Consider the following 22576-nt stretch of genomic DNA (forward strand, 5'->3'; position numbering starts at 1 on the left):
CAAGCCCTGCAGAGCTCTTATAATCTACACACTGATTAATAAACGATGCACCGAAGTTCCAATTCTAAGCCAGCCCATTACCCTGTCCAGTCATATTCAGGGATGTGTGGAGGAGCACAGTCTAAGCTTCTCGTTTGCTGCCATTCATTGAGTACTCTCCTGTCTGGTTAATTCTTTCAAAGTGCATCACCTCACGTTTATCAGGTTTACATTCCATCTGCCATTGATCCATCCGGCTGACCATTCCTTCAGTATCTTCCTGCACCATAAGGCCTTCCTCCTCACTGCTAACCACCCGGCCAGTCATTATATCAAACGCAAACTTACGTATCACAACTCCCACCTCCTCTACCCACCTCCCTGCAGATTCACACCTACACAATTTATGAATACCACAAAAAATAAGGGACACAGCACTGATCCCTGTGGTACACCAGGGATCTCTAGTCTCCAGTCACACAAGCAGTCTTCTCCCATCACCGTCTGTCTCCTCACACTAAGACAACTTTTGTTATAACTTGTCAAGTTATTCTTGATACTTGATACTTTATTTTTCAGTTTCCCATGTGGAACTTTGGCCAAGGGCCTTGCTGCAAAACTAAATAAGGGACTTCCTTCAACTAATTAAATCAAATTCATTGAATGTGACTTCTCTCTGATAAAGACATGATGATTATCTCTGATCAAACCTTGCCACTCTGATTGGAGTTCAATTTTTTCCTTCCCTCTTTTCTCCAGTAGTTTCGCTAACAATGATCTAACACTCGCTTGTCTATAGTTCCCTGATCTATCTCTACCACCTTTACTGTGAAGTGGAATCATATTAGCTGTTCTTCAGGCCTCTGGTACCTCCCCTATGGTCAGATTCTAATTAAAAATTTCAGTCAGGGTCTTTCCAGTCTATCTTGTCGAATTCTCGACCTGACTCCTCCTTCTCCCAAGTAAAACAGATGTGAAGGTCTCATGTAACAACCTATCAATGCTCACCAGCTTGACACACAGGTTGTTCCCTTTGGGTTCTAATGGACACTAACTGTTGGCTGATTATTCTATTCTACTTGTACGTGTAGAATAGTGTGGGATTCTCGCTAATCTCGCCTGTTTGCACCTCTCCATGTCCCTCCGTTATTCAGTCCCCTCGATAGTTCTAAGTTTCACTGAAATCACCTTATGAAAAGCGAGATCACAGGCTGAGTTTCCCAATCAGACAATCTTGCCATTTTAGGGATTAATGTGGATAATACCTTTTGCGGTTCCTCTGTAGTCAGTATATTATGCCTTAGATTGGGACTCCAAACGGTACACAATACTTTCGGATTAGCAACTGGTGCACGGCATGTTCTACATTGCAATTACATTCACAGGAATGTAAACCTCATTTTAACTGTCCCGTTTGCATATATTTTTCCCAATACCTTGCGCTTTAATTTTTCTTATGAACTTACTGTGTGAATTCTTGAATACTTGCTCCTAAATATCCAGCTATACGTTATCCATTGGTTCCTCATTGCTTATGTCGACAAGAATCATCTTCACACCATTCCAAAAAGTACTTGCCACTTATGGTTTTAATTTCATCGATGCGTTATCATACTCCCCGGTTTTGCCATTACCTTCTATATATCTAGCAGCACGTTCTTTGTAATTGAGTCCAACAGATACCCGACTGCAGATGACAAGTTAAGCGGTCTGTAGTTCACCGCTCTCTATCTTCATCCTTTCTTACACTATCGGATAATATTTATAACCTTCACCTTATTCAGATTGGCTAAATGCCTTTCAATAATGTGTAGGAAAATAACACGAAAATCGGCAATGCAATCAATATGTCTATTGCTGCTTCATTTGAAATTCTGGTATCAAATACATCTAGTCTGTCAGATTTATCAATACTCAATCCGGCTATCTTTTCAAAGGCAACCTCCTCACTGATATGAATGATCTTTGACTTTACTTACACAAATCCCATGGTCCCTTGGTATTTCTAGGAGAATTTCTGGATATTCTTCCTTGAAGATGGACCCAAAAATAACTGTTTCTTTTCTCTGTGATTTTTCTGTTCTCTACAATAAGTGATCCTGTCTACAAACTTAGTGTCCCACATTTGACGTTGTGTTTGATTTTGTTTCATACATTGACAAAAGCTTTTTAGCAGTCTTTTACTGTTCTTTTGTTTGCATGCTTTACGTTTCTGATTTTCTTCTCAGTTTCTTGGCCATCCTTCACTAGACCTTACATTTCTCTGGATCCACTGGCTTACTACAAAACTTGCCTTTTTTCTAAGCTGCCTCCTTTGATCGAATACGTAGATAAAGGTGGGGCTGATGGGATGGCAGATAGACACATAGGAACGTTCAAAATGGCGATTGCAAGGTTGGACTGGGACAAGATGAGGTTTGTGGAAGTGGGGAAACTGGTGAAATCCACCATGACCCCTTGTGGTTGGAGAATCCCAAGGCAGAAGATGAGGCTTTCTTTCTTCGGGCTTCTGGTGGTTAGGGAGTGGCGATGGAGCAGGCCCAGAACCCTCATGACCTTGGCAGAGTGGGAAGGGGAGTTAAAGTGTTCAGCCACAAGACGGTGGAGTTGGTCAATGTGGCTGCCCCAGCGAAATAATCCACAAGTTGGCGGCCTGTCTCTCCAATGTAGGGAAGACTACATTGGGTGTATTGGATGCAGTAGATGAGGCGTTCTCTCTCCGTTCATCACATATCATATCAAGCCCACCTTCATCTACCTATCGCATTCCCAGCTACTGTCCCTTTGCCACACCCATTTCTCATTTATCCCTCAGCCCCCTTGGCCCACAAGCCTCATTCCTGATGAAGGGCTTAGGCCCAAAACGTGTATACTCCAGCTCCTAGTATGCTGCCTGACTGCACCATACTCTTCGTCTCTGATCTCCAGCATCTGTAGTTCTAACTTTCTCCTCACACCTTCATGGCTTGCATGACTCAGATTAATAATGGTTCATTAAAATAAAACAAAAATTGTTGTGTACTAAAACATCACAAAATAAAATCAATTCACGATTTTCACTTGTCCCAAAAGATCCTTTACAGTAAAGTTTTCCATTAGTTCTTCTGGTCATCCAGCACCAATTCCTAAATGACCTGATCTAGCGTTCAGTGCTCGACATCATATTAATACAAGCCATCTCACACATGCTCATGAAATCCATTTTTTCCAGCATTAGCATTCAGTTGGGTTAACGCAGCTTAGATCTAATTTAAAGAGCACATTATTACTGCAGTAGCCACAAACATGTATATCTCATGTTCCTGTTTTATAACATACCCAGTATTTGTATTGCTGCTTTCACTTTGATATATAACTCCGATCAATGTTTGCTCCTCCTTGCTGTTTCTGATCTCCACCTTATTAGATTCTGTAGAACCCGAGCTCGGTGGGCTCTGGGTAAATTAATGTTAGAGATCATCTCGCCACATCATTTATGCTATTCTTCAGATCTCCTGTTATGCTGGTGGGGTAGAGAAGGACAATGATCTTTCAATAATGCGTTGTATTTCCCCAGCCAGCTGAGACTGCTCTAACCTGGATGGGGACCTGACAGCAGGCTGGTAAAGTGTTGCTGCTGTGGTACAGCGTCTTAGTGAGATCACATCTGGAGTAGTGTGCACAGATTTAGTCTCCTCACTGCGGAACGTATATTGTTACATTTGAAGCAGCTCAGAGATAGTTCCCTCAACTGATTCCTGCACTGAAGGTGTTAAACTATAAGCAAAGGATGACCAGGTTTCGTTTAGAAGAACGAAAGATGAGCAGAGTTTTACATCGAACACCAGAAGGAGTCAGCACTTGAAGCCAACACAATAAAAGAAGGAATCTATTCCACTTGTCCAGCTTGTTACACAGGAATAGCAGAAGGGTATTCACGCCATTGACCCTTTTACACAAGACAAGACAAGGTTATTCAGCACTGGAGCCTGATGTCAGGTTACAGCAGGAGGCTAGTCAGTCCCTCGAGTCAAAGCACTGGACCTCGACTCGACCATGCTGCACAAGTATCCTGTTACACAGTAAAATGATTGGTCCATTCAGCCTCTTCAAGTCTGTAACACAGGAACTGGAAGAGGCCACACAATGAGTGGAGATTTGTTACACTGAGATAACAGGAGGTCAGTCAGCTCCTCCGATCCTTTGTAGGGGAATTGGGTAAGGATACAAAGTATCAGAGACTTTTTTAATAAGAAAGTTGGAGGTAATTCAGACATGTGTCTGTTCTGTGATAACAGGTGATGACCAATCACTCCCTCAGTCCCATCTCAGTGATACATCAGGAGACTGTTCAGTATTTCCAGCTTGTTATGAAAGAATATGAGAAGACCCATCATCCCCTCAAAATGTGACACAGTAACAGGAAGATTCCATAATTCCCCAACCCTCTAACACATCAACAGGAGGAGGTCATTCTGGCCATAGAGATGAGAATATCTGAAAACCAGAAAGACGTCAGCCCATGGAGTTTGTGCACCAGCAGGATGATGAATCCATTCAGTCACACATGGCTCTTACACAGCAATTGGAGCAGATCTTTTAAAAACGTATGCCCGTTAAACAGGAATTCAAAGAAAATGTAAAGGTATTGAAAAGGGAAGAACTTATAATAACTGTATACATTACGTTAAAACATATCGATAAAACTATTGCAACTTAAGGAAAATTATTAGAATCCGTTGTTGAGGACATTTGCAAAGTTAAACCACAATCCATCAAAGTCAACACGTTTTTACGAAGGGTAAATCAGGTATGAATTATTTGCTTGAGTTAATTAAGGATGTGATAAACAAGTTGGATAATAGGATTCCTGCAGATGGAATGTATCTGGTCTTCCTGACGGCATCGGATATGTCGCTTTTCCAAGGAGTAAGTGGTAAGATCAGAGAATATGGGTTTAGGAGTAATTTATTAGCTTGGATGGACGATTGGTTAACCAACAAAATGCAGTCAGATGGAATAAATGTGTCATTTTCTTTTGGAAAATGCAATTTGTGGAGTACCATACATTTCAGTAACTATGTCTCAACTATTTGCGTTCGATATAATTATTCGGTTGACGAGATAGCAAAAAATATTTTCAGAGGGCACTCAGTTTGTGAGAACATTTGTAGCTCAGGTGCTCATTGTTGTGATTCTGTTTGCCGAGCTGGGAATTTGTGTTACAGACATTTCGTCCCTTGTCTAAGTGACATCCTCAGTACTTGGAAACCTCTTGTAAAGCGCTTCTGTGATGTTTCCTCCGGTATTTATAGTGGTTTGTCTCTGCTGCTTCCAGTTGTCAGTTCCAGCTGTCCGTTGCAGTGATCGGTATATTGGGTCCAGGTCGATGTGCTTATTGATTGAATCTGTGGATGACTGCCTTGCCTCTAGGAATTCGCTGGCTGTTCTCTGTTTGGCTTGTCCTGTCATCGTAGGGCTGCCACAGTCGAATACTAACTAGTCACGAAACGACATGACCAGCTATCCTTAATAACCACACACGCAGATGACAAGCAACATGAGTTCGACTGGGACAACAGATTCAATCAATAAGCACATCACAGAAGCGGTTCACAGGAGGCTCCCAAGCACTGAGGATGTCACCTAGACAGGGGACGAAACGTCTGCAACACAAATTCCCAGCTGGGCGAACAGAACCACAACAGAGGACACTAACATTGGTGGGAAATTACTTCGGAATGAAGATGGAAGAGATATCAAAATAAATATGGATAGGTTGGTTGAATTGGCCATAATTTGGCAATGAAAATTAAATTGGATAAGTATGGCTTATTCAAGTTGGCCAGCATAATGGAAAAGCAAATTATAATCTAAATGTAGAGAAAGTTCAAACTGTTTAGGAGCAGAGGGATATCGGTGTCCACTTGCATATCACAAAAAACCTGCATGCGGATACTGCAAGTAATGAGAAATGCAAGCATAATGTCAGTGTTTATTAGGAAAATGATACAGTAGAAAGGTAGGGTGTGTGACTGCAGCTATGAAAGGCATTCGCGAGTCTGCAACTGGAGTACAGTTTAGATGCCCTGTCTTATGGAAGGATCCACTTGCATTGGAAGTAATTCAGCAGAGGTTCATTCGATTGATTCCAGAGATGAAACGGTTGTCTAAAGAAGAGAAATTGAGTAGTTAAGGACGATATTCTCAAGGTTATAAGAATGAAAGGAAATCTCATTGAGATCTGCAAAATTTTAAGAGTATTTGAAAGTGTAGATGTGGAATGGATTTTTTTTCATGTGGCGCAATCTACAGCAACAGCCCAGCGTTTTAGGATTGAGAGATGGCAGGAAAGTGGAACAGAGGCCGCAATGACATCAGCCATGCTTGTATTCAATGGCAGAGCAGAGATGACATCAGCCACGATTGTGTTCAATGGTGGAGCAGAGGTGAAATCAGCCATGATTATATTCAATGGCGGAGCAGAGATGACATCGGCCATTATTTTATTTAATGATGGAGCAGAGATTACATCGGCCATTATGGTATTCAATGGTGGAGCAGGGATTACATCAGCCATTATTTTATTTAATGGTGGAGCAGAGATGACATCAGTCATGATTGTATTCCATGGCGGAGCAGAGATGACATCAGCCATGATTGTGTTCAATGGTGGAGCAGAGGTGACATCAGCCATGATTATATTCAATGGCGGAGCAGAGATGACATCGGCCATTATTGTATTTAATGATGGAGCAGAGATTACATCGGCCATTATTGTATTCAATGGTGGAGCAGGGATTACATCAGCTATTATTTTATTTAATGGTGGAGCAGGGAAGGCATAAGCCATGATTGTATTCCATGGCAGAGCAGAGATGACATCAGCCATGATTGTGTTCAATGGTGGAGCAGAGGTGACATCAGCCATGATTATATTCAATGGCGGAGCAGAGATGACATCGGCCATTATTGTATTTAATGATGGAGCAGAGATTACATCGGCCATTATTGTATTCAATGGTGGAGCAGGGATTACATCAGCCATTATTTTATTTAATGGTGGAGCAGGGATGACATCAGCCATGATTGTATTCAATGGCGGAGCAGAGATTACTTCAGTCATGATTGCATTCCATGGCGGAGCAGAGATGACATCAGCCATGGTTGCATTCAATGGTGGAGCAGAGATGACATCAGCCATGGTTGTATTCCATGGTGGAGCAGAAATGACATCAGCCATGTTTGCAGTCAATGGTGGAGCAGAGATGATATCAGCCATGATTGTATTGAATAGTGGAACAGTCTCTAGGAGCTGAATAGACGACTGATTCTCCTCGTTCTTATTCATCCCTTAGAATGTGTTACATAGGAATGGGGGACGACTGGCTATCAAACAGGAAACAGGCACTCCGGATGAATCAGTCTTAATCAGTTGGACTGGTCGTAAAATGTTGAGTCATATAGCGACCTCCGTTCGGTCCTCAACGATTTCCCATCTCTATCAATGATCAGTGGGATTGAATAGATGTACTGGTACTGAGTTTGGTGATGTCGCGGTGATAAGGAAGAGATTGCATTATCAAGAGAGGGTGGAGAGTCTGCAAATAGATACAGAGTGGTAAACGCAATGAATAATAGTTTGGCATGTGGAATATAGCATGATATAACTTGTCATTTCATTTACAGGAATAATCACACTGTGTCCTGGGAGGTTCACTCAGACCCATTTAGACATGGGAGGATTTGCTCCATCCCTGATCGTCTGCTCCTTGATGCTCCAAGTGACGCCATTGCTCTCCATATACGTGGAATATTTTGCTGTGGTTGGTTAGTGGTGGGATAATGTTTTGAAATGTGCATCAAGGGGACGGCCTTTATCGAAGATAAATTCATTCCTTTCTACACGGAGACCAAAGACGATGGGAATGGCTTCCTGCTTCTGAATGAAGGAACTGTGGCAGCTGGCAGGACAGGGGTATTCACCAACATGATGTACTGTGCATGGATACACGGTTACATTAATAGAGAGAGAGCTCCTGCAGTTCCTCTACATCTCCCCATTGACATGGGTACTCTGAAGATGCCAAATACACCATCGGGAATCCCACTATACTGGGAAATTAAGGATACACCCTATCGCTCCCTGCTGTGGGAGAATCAATATATTTACATCGTCCACCATGTACATCCTCCGTCACCAAATGGTGACATCGATATTGAGATACGGGGAAATGATGGATATATCACACCAGCTCATGCCTGGAAAGTTCCAGATCAGAGAAGCTGAATGAAACTGTAACCCGAACAGCCACTGGCAGAACTGTCCTCTCCCTGCAGGTTGTTTTGAAGAAGGTGAAACCGCTCTGTGCCCAGCTCTTTGTTCAGTCAGGATCCCCTCATACTCTGCTCCTACCATAAATGGAGCTTGTGAAGCTGTTCCTGGAAAACCCGGGGTGGATGCAGTAGTTCCCTTTTACCACACACACTCACTGTGTGGTTTCAGAGCTTCCTCTCTTTGCAGCCTCTGCTTCATTTGTTGTTCATGTTGCAGGCACAGATGCTGTAGCTACAGTCCCCATGCTCCATCCAGAGTTGGTCACCAAATTCTCATGTCTCCCTGAATGTCTGAGGCAGCTCACAGCACATCCTCCAGTCAACCATACTCAACCACACCACTAAATTTTCAATTATAGGAGTCAGTCAGAAATCCCTCGGCTACAAGTGTTGCGCACCAGACCAGATGCCCGCAAAATATTTTAATAAGATTGCTTAGACACAAACCTTTCCTTATTTTGAATCTAGTTGTGAAGTGCGCATTCCAGATATGTTGTGACTGGTCAAACCACTCGACGTTAAGCAAAATATAATCTATTCAAACGCTTTAGTTAAAATACAATCAAAGAAAATTATATTTTGGGGTAGCTTATATGTTGTAACACTTTCACAAACAATAGACACCGTACTTTCTTGTCTTATACCGCTTGGCACAAAGATATATTCAAATACATATCCTTACAGCAGTTTATCAATCCAGGAGGAAACAACGTCAACAGAGATTTCAGAGTGAAGAGCAGCTAGGGATCATGTATTAAAACTTCCAACCCTTCTGGGATCCCAAGCAGCTGTTGTGGTTCTGTTCGCCGAACTGGAAATTTGTCTTGCAAACGTTTTGTTCCCTGTCTAGGTGACATCCTCACTGCTTGGGAGCCTCCTGTGAAGCGCTTCTGTGCTGTTTCCTCCGGCATTTATAGTGGCCTGTCTCTGCCGCTTCCGGTTAACAGTTCCAGCTGTCTGCTATGGTGGCCAGTATATTGGATCCAGGTCGATGTGTTTGTTGATCGAGTCTGTGGATGAGTGCCATGCCTCTAGGAATTACCAGGTTGTTCTCTGTTTGGCTTGCCCTATAATGTTAGTGTTGTCCCAGTCGAATTCATGTTGCTTGTCATCCGTGTGTGTGGCTACTAAGGATAGCTGGTCATGTCGTTTCGTGGCTAGTTGGTATTCATGGATACGGATTGTTATCTGTCTTCCTGTTTGTCCTATGTAGTGTTTTGTGCAGTTCTTGCAAGGGATTTTGTACACTACATTGGTTTTGATCCCAAACTTTGATCCCCAGCAGCTTCTGAATGTTGCAGCTAAAATCAATACGCGGTAACCTGGTCAGGGAGATCTGGCCACTGCCCGTCCATTGTTATCACCGTTTTAATGAAGCTTAAAGGTTTTCTCAGTTATTGTCTTAAACTGTTTTCAGACAGCAGTTCTGCACCTCTGCCTTTAAAACCTCTCTTCAAAAAAATGAGAGAAAATAACCTTTTTACAGTGATAGTATCCTCACAACTCCACCTTTAATAAAATAGTCCATAAATATACAAAGGTGGGTTCATTTTAGACATCCTAATCTTTCTCTATTAGTAACCAGAAATGCATATCTATTACTTTTACTCTGAGCATAGAAATGTTCACAACTAGTTTCGATTTCAGTCATTTTACTCCCGCCACAGAATGCTTTGTCTTTCTTCGTCCAAGTCTCAACAACGTGTCAAAACGTAAGTTTTCTCGCCCTGTCAGCTGTATAATTTCAAATTGAATGGCAACAATAATAAGCTCAATAAAAACAGACTGGTATTTTTCTCCTTAAACTTCTCCAAAAACTTGAAGGGGCTACGGTCAGTGATAAAGATTTGTCTCATGTATGTTATTCGCAATTTAAATGCTGACATGTTGTAACGCCAACACCAACCTCTAGGTCTCCTTCCCCATTGTGAAATAAATCTGTTGATGTTTCTACCAGGCACTCCAACCACATGTTACATAATGGAGCACTCCTCATCTCTCCAATAGTCGTTCTGAAAGACCTAGCTCCTCATGTCTCAGCATATAATAGTTACATGCTTCTGTACCTCTTAATGTTGTAACCTCTTTAACTGGTACTCCTGGCCCTTGCCAGTAAACCTTACTTTCAAAGGTATATGTTTTAAGAAAATCTCGCGCATTCTTCTCAATCTCTCACAGAAACCACACTTTGATTTCTGAACCCAATCATCATCAGCGATTTCAGCTTCTATGCTTGCCATTGTTACTCTCTGCTCTTCCACACGAGTTCTCACGACTGCAGGAAATGATTTGTTGAACTTCTCCAAAATAAGAATCTCTCTAAGAGCGCCATAGGTTTTCTCTGTTTTTAATACCCTTACCCACCTTTCAAAATTACTTTGTTTGATTCTTTCAAACTCAATGTGCCTTTAAACCGGGACACTTTTTTATACTTCTGAAATGCTCTCTATTGGCTTCTGGAACAAGCTCACATGACCTTCAGATGGCATTCTTCACATCCTTATCCTACCCAGATACCTCCTGATAGTAATGCAAATACCTACCAGCTTTGTTTGGATCAATTAAATACACATGGTCACTGGCCACTGCATTTGTTTAGCCACTTTCTCAGATGAAATTCAAAAGGTATCCCCATCCTTCTCATCAAATTTAGCTAATGCCCGGATGTATTTAAACAAAACCCCATCATGCTTTTGGCTACTATAGGGTTTATCAAGCTCACTATCCTCCTCGTTCAGCTTACGGTCTTCCTTCATCTCCGCATAAGGTGTCAACGTTCCTCTCTCATTGTAAATCTTTTGAGTTGAAACTCTCTGCTCGTCTTCTCTCATTTTCTTTCTTCGTCATTTCCTTTTCTTTTATTTCTACTTTTCATCATAATTCAAACTGTTTCAATTCCTTCTCATATTCAAGGTGTCTAATTTGAAATTGAATTCGAGCCATTTCCAAAGAGTCCGATGGCGGTTCCACCAAATGTAATTGCCGAGCTATAGCTGTACTTATCTCTCATTTTCTCACAGGCAAACTCAACCCCTACTCCAGCTTGTCTGTGAATTCCTACAGGTTTGCCTTCATTACCTTTTGTAAAAACCCCAACTTCACTTCTTTCACACCTAGAGAACTCTTAGTGACTGAAAGAATCTTTATACACAAAACAATGTTTAAACCAACTGAATTCAACATCCGGAACAAACGAAACGAACAACTACCACATACGACCTTTGAACCCAATAGTCTCCCAAAGCACACTTTCCAGTGTCTGCATGAACTTATTCTGGATGCTCTGGTTTCCTCCCACAATGCAAAGATCTGCATGACAGGTGAATTTGCCATACTAAATTGTTCATAGATTTCAAGGATGTGTGGGTTAGGTGCCTTAATTGGGGCAAATGTGTAATAATAGGGTAGAGGAATGTGTCTAGGTAGGTTACTCCACGGAGAGTCAGTGTGGACTTGTTGGGTCGAATGGGCATTTCGCACACTGTAGGGATTGTAATTCTAAACCCAGTTTCCTATTATCGATTTAGAACCAGACAAGACTCCTCAGTTTGCTATGGACTAACGAGACTGCCTCAAACTATTTTAAGAATTTAGTTTAGATGCCAACTTTTTCTTATTTTAATGTAGATGTGAAGTGGGTGTTCCAGATATGATGCTACGAGTAAAAAATATCATCATTAAGCAAAACACAACATATTTAAACACTCTAATGAAAATCCATACAAATGAAGAGGAATTTAGAATAACTTAATTATTGGAAGCCTTAACTGAATAATGGATACATACCTTCTGCAAATGAACTGTTCCAATATACTAACATCCCGTAAACACGCCCCTTCGCAGGAAGGAACATTCAGACATACATTCTTGCATCCAGTTCTCCAATCCACGAGGAAAGTGCATCAAGTGAGGTTTCAGAGACAATAGCAGGAAGGGACAATTTACTAAAACTTCCAACCCTTCATAGTTTGAGTAATTTTATTTTGGTCAGAAACGTGTTGTTTTAGCAGACTAAAGAAATCTGCCTGTCTTTTTCCTAACACTGACTCTGACACATTCTGAGAACTATCTCATTGGACATATCACCAACCTCGTTATATTTTATTTTTGTGTGGCCAGTGGCGGAGTGGGAGCAGAAAAGGGAAGAGTGAGACAAGAAACAGACGGAATTATAGACTCGTTGAGCCTAACGTCAGTGTCGGGTAAGTTGTTGGAGGGGATTCTGAGGGATAGGATTTACATGCGTTTAGAAAGACAAGGACTGATTAAGGATAGTCAACGCGACTATGTGCGATGGAAATCATGTCTCATTAATGTGATTGAGTATTTTGAAGAGGTGACAAAGATGATTGACGAAGAGCACTGTGGTATACACTGTTTACACATACTTTAGCAAGACTTTTAATAAGTCTCCTCATCGTAGACAGATTACTAAGGTTAGGTCACATGGAATCCAGGGAAATCGAACCATTTGCTGACAAAATTTGCTTGATGGTAACGGACGGTTTTAGAGCCTGTGGGCTGTGGCCAATGGTGTGCTGAAAGAATCAGTGTTGAGCTCACTGCTTTTCATTTCATGTGTATATATATATATATATATATATATATATATATAGCTAGATAGATAGCTAGCGAGCTAGCTAGCTAGCTAGCTAGATAGATAGATAGATAGATAGATAGATAGATAGATAGATAGATAGATAGATAGATAGATAGATAGATAGATAGATAGATAGATAGATAGATAGATAGATAGATAGATAGATAGATAGATGGATGGATGGATGGATGGATAAACGAATTGGATTGGAGGCATGGTTAGTAAGTTTACAGATAACATCAACAAAGTGGTGCAGCAGACAGGGAAGAAGATTATCTCAGTGCGCAACGGTACCATTGACCATCAAATGGCGAAGCACTGGCAGATGAAGTTTAACGTAAATCTTTGTGAGGTTTTGCATTTTGGAAAGTTATAGCAGAGTAGTACCCTGGGGACTGTTGCCGAACAAAGAGACCAACGGGTGCAGTTTCATAGCTTCATGAAAATGGCATCGTAGTTAGTCAGGGTGGTGAACAACGCGCTTGCCTGAATCGTTCAGAGTATTGAATACTGGAGTCAGGGTGGCATGTTGCACGTGTACATGATGCTGGTGATGCCACTTTAAGAATATTACGTACAATTCAGTTGGCTCTGCTGAAGTGCGAATACTGTTAAACTTCATAATGTGCAAAAAGTATTTACAAGGATTTTCTGGAACTGGAGGCTTTCACCTCCAGGGAGAATGCGAATAGGTTGAGGCTTCACCCCCGACTGTTAATGGGTCAGCAGTGACATGACAGAAGTTTATACAATCATGAGGGGCATGGATAGTCTAAATGCCCAATGTCTTCTTTCAAGGGTTGGGAGTTGAGACGAGACGGAATAGGTTGAAGGTGAGAGCAGAAAGTTGTAGAAGGGACCATTGGGGCAACTTTTTCATGCAGAGGCTGGTGCGTGTATGGAAAGTGCTGTCAGAGGCAGTGGTGAAATTAGGTACACTTACATGCTTAAAACATGTCTGGATGTGTACATAAAAAGGAATGGTTCAGAGGGATATGGGCCAAATGATGACAAATGGGACGAGAACAGATTAGGATGTCTGGGTGGCATGGTCAATTTGGACAAAAGGGTCTGTTTCCCTTTTACATGACTCTCTGATCCTATAAGAAGGGTGAAGAGACATTCTAAAGGAGCCTGGCGAGTGGAAATTCTCTTCCCAAGAATTTTGTGGTGTCTCTCTGTCCATGTATTCATAGCTGAGTTAGATAAATATTTGACAAAGAAGTGAGTCACGGATAATGGGATAAAGACAGGAAAGTTGGGTTGAGACCAGAACCTGACCAGCTACAAATCTTAGTGCCTGGTGGAGAAGGATCAAAGTCTCTAATGACCCATTCCTGCTTTTCAGTCCCATGTTCCCATGTTAGTTTCAATCCTGCAAACCTGCTAGAGGTCACTTACTGCTATCAGACGGTGCACAGAAATAGAGGCGACCATTCAGCCCCTCACGACTGTCACACATGGTTCGTGAGATTTCGAAAGTTTAGTTTGAAAACCCAGGCTGAGTATGAAAGAGAACCCTCATCGCTCTTTACAGAGCTACCCGTCGCTGCAACTTGTGCTTCATTTGTTGGTCATGTTGTAGACCCAGATTCACTGTGCATACAGCCCCCAAACCTCACGCAAAGATGGCTCACAAAATCCTGCGGATTCCCTGACTGTAACATTCCATAACAGACCTTTCCGGGACAATAACATCCATTAAATGTCCATGAAAAGAATGTGAGATCATCTGAAATAGGACAGGTCGTTCACTCCCCAATCATGCCTTGGCGTTCAGTAATATCATGGCTGGTCTGCTCTGGGCCTCAAGTCAACTTTCATGCTCAAATTGTCATAGCCCCCAACTCTATGACAAGTCAAAATCCATCTACTGCCTCTTTAAATGCTGTCATAGAGCATTGAGCATAGGACCTAGAACAGTACAGCACAGGCCCTTCGCCTCTCAATGTTGTGCCCACGTTTTAAACCACTCTGAGATCAGACTAACATGCATATTTCTGTGCACAATCTTCCATGTGCATATCCAAGTGTCCCTTAGATGTCCCTCTCATGTCTGACTCTACTACCATTGTTGGCAGTGCATCCCACACACTCAGCGCTCTCTGTGTAAGATAACTGCCTCTGACATCTCCCTTAATCCTTCCTGCAATCACCTTAATGTTACTCCCCCTCGAGATTGCCATTTTTGCCTTGGGGAAAAAAGGTCTTTGACTATTCAGTCTCTTGCTGTCTCTCATCATTTTGCACACCTCCATTAAGTCATTGCCAAACTTTCTTCGCTCTCATGAAAAAAGCCTTAGCTCCCTTAACCTTTCTTCATAAGAACTACCTTCCAGACCAGGAACCATCTTGGTAAATTTCTTCTGCACCCTTTCTAAATCTTCCACATCCTGCTATAAGGAGGTGATGAGAACTGAACACAATGTCCCAAGTGCGGTCTAACCAGACTCCATACAGCTGCAGCATAAACTCGCGATTCTTAATCCAATCCCCTTGCTAATGAAAGCTAACACACCATATGCCTTCTTAACAACCCTACAAATTTATATAATAACTTTGAGGGATGTGTAGACATGGACCCAAAGATCGCTGTGTTCCTCCACACTGCCAAGAATCCTCCATTTAATTCTGTATTCTGCATTCACATTCGAGCTTCAAATATGAATCACTTCACACTTTTCCAGGTTGAACTCCATCTGTCAATTCTCAGCCCTGCTGGTCATCCTACGAATGTCCATTTATAACCTAAAACAGCCTTCCACATTATATACCACTCCTCCAACCTTCGTGTCATCGGCAAACTTACGAACACACTCTTCCATTTCCTCATCCAAATTAGTTATAAAAATCAAAAAAAGACAGAGGTCCCATAACCAAACCCTTGGAACACCACTGGTCCCTTGCTGTGATCTAGATCCCCTAAGACTCTTTTTAAGAAAATTCGTGACATTCATTACACGCTGTTTGAAGAAAACATTCTCTGCTTGTGCACCACCTATTGATATGAAAATAGAGGGAACGCAGGGGCACAGGTCAGAGGGACTAGCCCTGAACTCAAGGCAATATTTGACTGAGGAGGATATCAATGAGCCTGAGCGATATTGCCCATAATAAGAATCAATTATGACCTCTCCACTAGTTGGAGTCATTCAAAACACAAGGGAAGATGTTTACATTGGTGGGCATCAATAATCTCATCCCTGGGACATCACTGCAGGAGAACCTTTGTATAGATTCATTAGCCCAGGCATCTGCAATTTGTCATAATTGAATGCCTGGAAGCAGGTCATTCAGCCCATTTCGTCCTCACTGATCAGATATCATTGAATACAGGAAGAACTAGCTATTTGGATACAGAACTGGTTCAAAGGTAGAAGACAGAGGGTGGTGGTGGAGGGTTGTTTTTCAGACTGGAGGCCTGTGACCAGAGGAGTGCCAGAAGGATCGGTGCTGGGTTCTCTACTTTTTGTCATTTACATAAATGATTTGGATCCGAATATAAGAGGTACAGTTGGTAAGTTTGCAAATGATACCAAAATTGGAGGTGTAATGCACAGCGAAGTGGGTTAATTCAGATTACAACAGGATCTGGACCTGATGTGCCAATGGGCTGTGAAGTGGCAGAAGGAGTTTAATTCAGATAAAAGTGAGGTGCTGCATTCTTGGAAAGCAAATCTCAGTAGGACTCATGCGTTTAATGGTAAGGTCCTTGGGAGTGTTGCTGAACAAGGAGACCTTAGAGTGCAGGTAAATAGCTCCTTGAAAGTGGAGTCGCTGGTAGATAGGATAGTGAAGAAGGCGTTTGGTATGCTTTCCTTTTTTGGTGAGGGTATTGAATACAGGAGTTGAGAGTTCATGTTGCGGCTGAACATGATATTGGTTAGGGTTATATTGTAATATTGCGTGCAGTTCTGGTCTCCTTCCTATCAGAAAGATGTTGTGAAACTTGAAAGTGCTTAGAACAGATTTACAAAGATGTTGCTAGGCTTGGAGGATTTGAGCTAAAGGGAGAGGCTGAACAGGCTGGGGCTGTTTTTCCCTGGAGCGTCGGAGGCTGAGGGATGACCTTAGAGAGGTTTACAAAATTATGAGATGCATGGATAGATAAATAGACAAAGTCTTTTCCCGAGGGTCGGGGTGTCCAGAACTAGAGGGCATAGGTTTAGGTTGAGAGGGGAAATATATATAAGAGACCTAAGTGGCAACTTTTTCATGCAGATGGTGGTACTTTTATGGAATGAGCTGCTAGATGAAGTGGTGGATGCTGGTACAATTGTAACATTTGAGAGGCATTTGGATGGGTATATGAATAAGAAGGGTTTGGAGGGATATGGGCCGGGTGGTGACAGGTGGGACTAGATTGAGTTGGGAGATCTGGTTGGCATGGACGGGTTGGACCGAAGGGTCTCTTTCTGTGCTGTATAACTCTATGACTCTATGACTGGTTGGACCGAAGTGTCTGTTTCTATCCTATATGACTCTATAAGTCTTTTACTAGCTGTATTGCCACTTCCCTGAAAACTCTGGGATGGAGCGCATTTGGTGCAGCAATTGCCAATCTTCAAGTCAATTAGATTTTTCGAGTAAGTTCAAGAAGGCAGCTCACCACCACCTTCTCAAGAGTAAATAGCGATGGGCTATCAATGCTGGCCAACTAGCGATGCCCAAGTCCCAGAAATGAATGGAAATAAAATATATTGGCCAGGGACTGGATGGAATCCCAGGAAGGAAATGGAGTTTATAAACATTACAGACGACAATGACCTCCAAGCTCCCAATATTTAAATAAGAAGTACAGAGAGACAATGGTTCACATTTGCAACTGAGTAGGTCAACAGAGAGGAGAAAGTGAGGATTGCAGATGCTGGAGATCAGAGCTGAAAAAGGGTTGCTGGAAAAGCGCAGCAGGTCAGGCAGCATCCGAGGAGCAGGAGAATCAAAATTTCGTGTGTAAACGCTTCATCAGGAATGAGGCTTGTGGCCCAAGGGCGCTGAGAGATAAATGGGATTGGGATGGGGTTGGGGGAAGGTAGCTGAGAATGTGATAGGTAGATGAAGTTTGGTGTGAAGGTGATATGTCGGAGTGGAGGGTGAAACGGATTGGTGGGAAGGATGGTGGACGGGTAAGACACAGTAATAGGGCCTTGCATAGTTGGTAGGTTAGATTTGGAATTACGCGGGTGACAGGAAATGAGAAAACTGGTGAAATCCACATTGATCCCGTGTGCTTGCAGGGTAAAAAGGTGGAAGATGAAGCTCCAGGCATCAGGTGGTTAGGGAGTGGTGGTGGAGGAAGCCCAGGGCCTGCATGTCCTTGGCGGAGGGGGGTGGGGCATTAAAGTTTTCAGCCATGGCGCTGTTTGATCAGGTGGTGCGAGTGTCCCACAAATGTTATCTGGAATGTTCCGCAAGTTGACATCCTGTCTCTCCAATGTAGAGGAGACAATATCGGGAGCAACGGATACAGTAGGTGACATGTGTGGAAGTGCAGGTAAAAATCCGATGAATGTGGAAGGCTCCTCGGGCGTCTTGGATGGAGGTGAGGTGGAGGTGAAGGTGCAGGTTTTACTACTCTTGCGGTGGCAGGGGAAGGTGCTGGAAGTGGAAGGTTAGTTGATGAGTGGCATGGACCTGACAAGGGAATCGCGTTAGGAATGTTCCTTATGAAGCACAGATCGGGGTGGGGGGTTAATACATTTTTTGGTGGTGGGGTATGTTTGTAGATGGCACAGATGGGGGAGGATAATGCATTGCATCTGGAAGTTTGGTGATGTCGAAGATGAGGAACAGAGAGTTCTTTCTCTGTTGCGTTTGGAGGGGTAGGATTCAAAAGCAGAGGTGTAGGAAGTGGATAAGATGCGCTGGAGCGCATCGTCAACCAAGTGGTAGAGGAAATTTAGTTCTTTGAAGAAGAAGGCCATCTAGGATACATACTGGTTTCACACTGTGGTACTGGAAAAGCATCCAAGATCGCTTTTGCCTGTAACATTGATTTCCTGCTCCTCGGATACTGCCTGACCTGCTGTGCTTTTCCAGCACCATATTATGGACACTAATCTTCAGTATCTGCAATAGTCAGTTCCGCCTACGCACTAGATTCAGCGACTTCTGCAATACTGCCTTGAATTCTGTTCTTCCTGCTATAGGAAAGATGCTTTTAATCTTGAAAGAGTGCAGAAAGTTTTTGGAAGTATATTATGATGTTAGGAGGGGGTGATGTTGAGCTACATGGAGAATATGAAAAGGCTGGGGCTATATTCCTTGGAGCGCTGAGTCTGAGGAGTGACCTTACCTTTATTGTGGTGAATCCCAATGGTCCAGGGTGAGCAATGGTAAAGGCCAGGGAAATAGACCGAACAGTTTTACTGACATTAGAACTGTGCATTTACTCAAGTTACTGACCTATGGAGTTAGACTGAAGAATAGGACTGGCTGGAGGATTCAGAATTTGGAGGGTCCAATAACAAAAAATGAGAACAAAAGTAAAGCCATTGCCATATCAATTGAAATCATTCGTGATATCACATTCCCAATCCACCTCAGAGAATCAGCCCAGACAACATAAACGCAGACGAGATATCTATTCAGCATGGAGCACTACGCAGACCAGGCTGGTATATTGCTGAACACAACCCTGCAATCGGTCCAAAGTGGAACACTGTGCTGACCTCAGGCGTGCATTGATATATAAACCCAGATGAGATATGTGTTCATCAGGGACCACGATGCAGACCGAACTGGTGAACTGTACAAAACAATCCCCAATCTACTCAGAGTGGAAAGATGTGCTGACCAAGTGCATTGATCTAAAAACCGAGATGATATATGTGCCCAGTTTATGGAACTGTGCCCACCACCCCAGTGCATTGCTCAGTAACCTTGTGTAGATCACTGCCCAGTGTGGGGAAACTTGCAACCCATGCCAAAAGTGACAGGATGTGCAGTTACCATCTAATTACAGTTCCATATGTCCCTTGTGCCATGACAAGGCGTGCTATGGGTGTGAAAATCACTGCGAAAGAGAGATGGTGGGGGAATCAGTTTAAATACCAACACAAAGGAGAGGTTTGTGGTGTAGACAGAGAGGGCGAGATTGAAAGAGAATATAATGGAAGGATGTGATCACAGGTTCCAGATGCTGAAATATCGACATTTCGACAGTATCGTGTAACATGACCCAGTGCTTCCAGGAATGATGGATGAACAAGATATTGGTGTGATTTCAGGAGAGTTTTGGATTAACATTTGTTCTGTAACTTTGTAACTGGAAGTCGGGACAGCATACAATTCTACCCAATGGGCTGAATCTAGGAATAATTTGTCACAGTGTCATATTAGTTGAGTGTGACAGAGGGATCATCTACACGAGAATGAGTTAGTTTCCCTGGTGCTATCTTATCGAACTCACCTCATTAACAACCCACACCATGGTGTCCCTCTCATTCAATGCCAGCCCGATTCTACAAACCATCGTGGCTGGAGGTACTCACCATCGGCCAGATGCCCATGGATATTCCATGATCCCTGGCACTGGTGCCATCTTGAAAAGGCCATTGGGCACACGGTTGAGCTTTCACAGTTCGGAGTTGCTCTGCACAGTTTACCCCGTGCATGGCATATAAGGGGCAATTACACCATGGTATGCAGACAGGTGCACGGAGGTCTTGGTGGGAAGGACCATTCTCTTCCCGGCGGGGTCAACAACCAAGCATGGTCTGAGCTCACCACCCAGTTCAGTGCAGTTTCTGCAGTCTGAAGAAATATCCAGCAATACAGGACAAACATCAATAACCTTCCCCACTCTGTCAGGATAAGGGTCACTGTATTCTCTCTGTTCCCTCACACTCACTGTATATCTGTTATCGCACCAACCCTGAACGAGGCTCATGCTCCACCGCTGTCATGACTGTATGCAGCATCTTCCCTCTCTCTACTTCTCTCACCGCCAGTATACCCCCTACACTATAAACACTGCATATGTACAACACTGTGGACAGACCCCCACCAAAAAACTGTTTATTCCGCCAACTCCACCACCTAGAGCATGTTATCAGCAGACCCCATACTCAATCCCTCCCCTCCCCCTTTCTCCCAATTCAGGAAAAACAGACTGGAAAAGGTCAGAAAGGGTCAAGCCGGGTAGTGGAGTGCCGAATATCCGTACAATCACCCCCTCACCCCGCCATGTGGGTAGGACGCTAATATGAGCGAAGACGACTGGGATGCCTCGTGTGGAAATTCGGAAACATCCACAACACACCGACCAAGTAAGGACCAAGTTCAGTGAAGGGCATTTCTCACTTTAAATCCACTGGCAGTTCCGTTTTCCCTGGCACACCTTAAAAGCCATGGCACTGATGCCACCCCCCTTTTCTGTCGAGCTGGTACAAATGGAATCCTCAAGGTCTCGGTGGGCAGGAGGTTGGGCTCACAACACATCGTCACCACCACCTCCCAGGAAGGTAGTACGGAGGCTCCCTACTACACTCCTCCTGTAAACAGCTCAGTTACTGAAATTAATCTTTGATAGTTACTGCTCTCCCCACTTCTCGTGCCATTTTCAATAATCTGTGCTCAAATACACCCAGGTCCCTCTGCTCCTGCACCACATTTACAACGGGGCAGCCTGTTTTCCTTCCAAAGTGCATCACCTCACACTGTCCTGCAGCGATCGACGTATGAAATATACCAGAACACTACACCAAGTTAGCGTTGTACTGTTGTTGTTGTACTCCGTCCTCCACGCACTTTACAATTCTTCTCGGGTTTGGTGACATCAACAAGCATCGAAGTTGTCATAGTGTCACACTCTAGTCAAAATAACTGAAAAGGAATGTGGTGCTGGAAAAGTACAGCAGGTCAGAAAGTATTGACTGCAGATGTTCGTCATCAAAGCCGAAAGTGTGGCGCTGGATGAGCAGAGTAGGCCAGGTCAGAATTCGGATTGCAGACAAGCCTGATGAAGGGCTTATGCCTGTAATGCCAATTCCCCTGGTCTTCGGATGCTGCCTGACCTGTTCTCAGCTTTGATCCCCAACATCTGCAGTCCTTACTTTCTCCTGCAGAACAAGTGAAATACTGACAGACTGACTGGTGTGATCAAGGCATACACTGATAACAAACGAGCATCAGTAATAACAACACACATCCCAAAGACCAAGAGAAAAACAATTACATGCTGCAACCAGAGAAATAGAAACAATGTTGCACATCTTACAGAGTGGGTGAAATAGTGTGAATTTGCCATAGAGAAAGAGAAATACCAATCGACTCCCATGTTTGTTTCATGTCAGTGTATCTGTGTGTGTGTGGGGGGGGGGGGGGCGCGTGCATGCACATTTATTTGTATGTCTGCGTCTGCTGTATGTATTAATGCGTGTATCTGTGTGTATTAGCGTTTGTGTGTATCTCTGTGTGGGAATAGTCTGATGGTTCCTGCTTTGCTTAATGTGATGGAATTCGACATTCTGTTGACCTCTCCACTCCATTGCACAGACAGTGATGGAGGGTGAAACCCGTCTGGAATTCAGTCAGAGAGGGAGGGCAGCAGGTCACAGCATCATACAGGCTAACAGCAACATCAATAAGAATACACACACACACACACACACACACACACGCACACACGCACACGCAGTCTCTCTCTGGAGGGGTGCGGAGAGGATTGCAGTTGTACTG

Source organism: Chiloscyllium punctatum, chromosome 19 (genome assembly GCF_047496795.1).
Source record: "Chiloscyllium punctatum isolate Juve2018m chromosome 19, sChiPun1.3, whole genome shotgun sequence".
Classification (NCBI taxonomy): domain Eukaryota; kingdom Metazoa; phylum Chordata; class Chondrichthyes; order Orectolobiformes; family Hemiscylliidae; genus Chiloscyllium; species Chiloscyllium punctatum.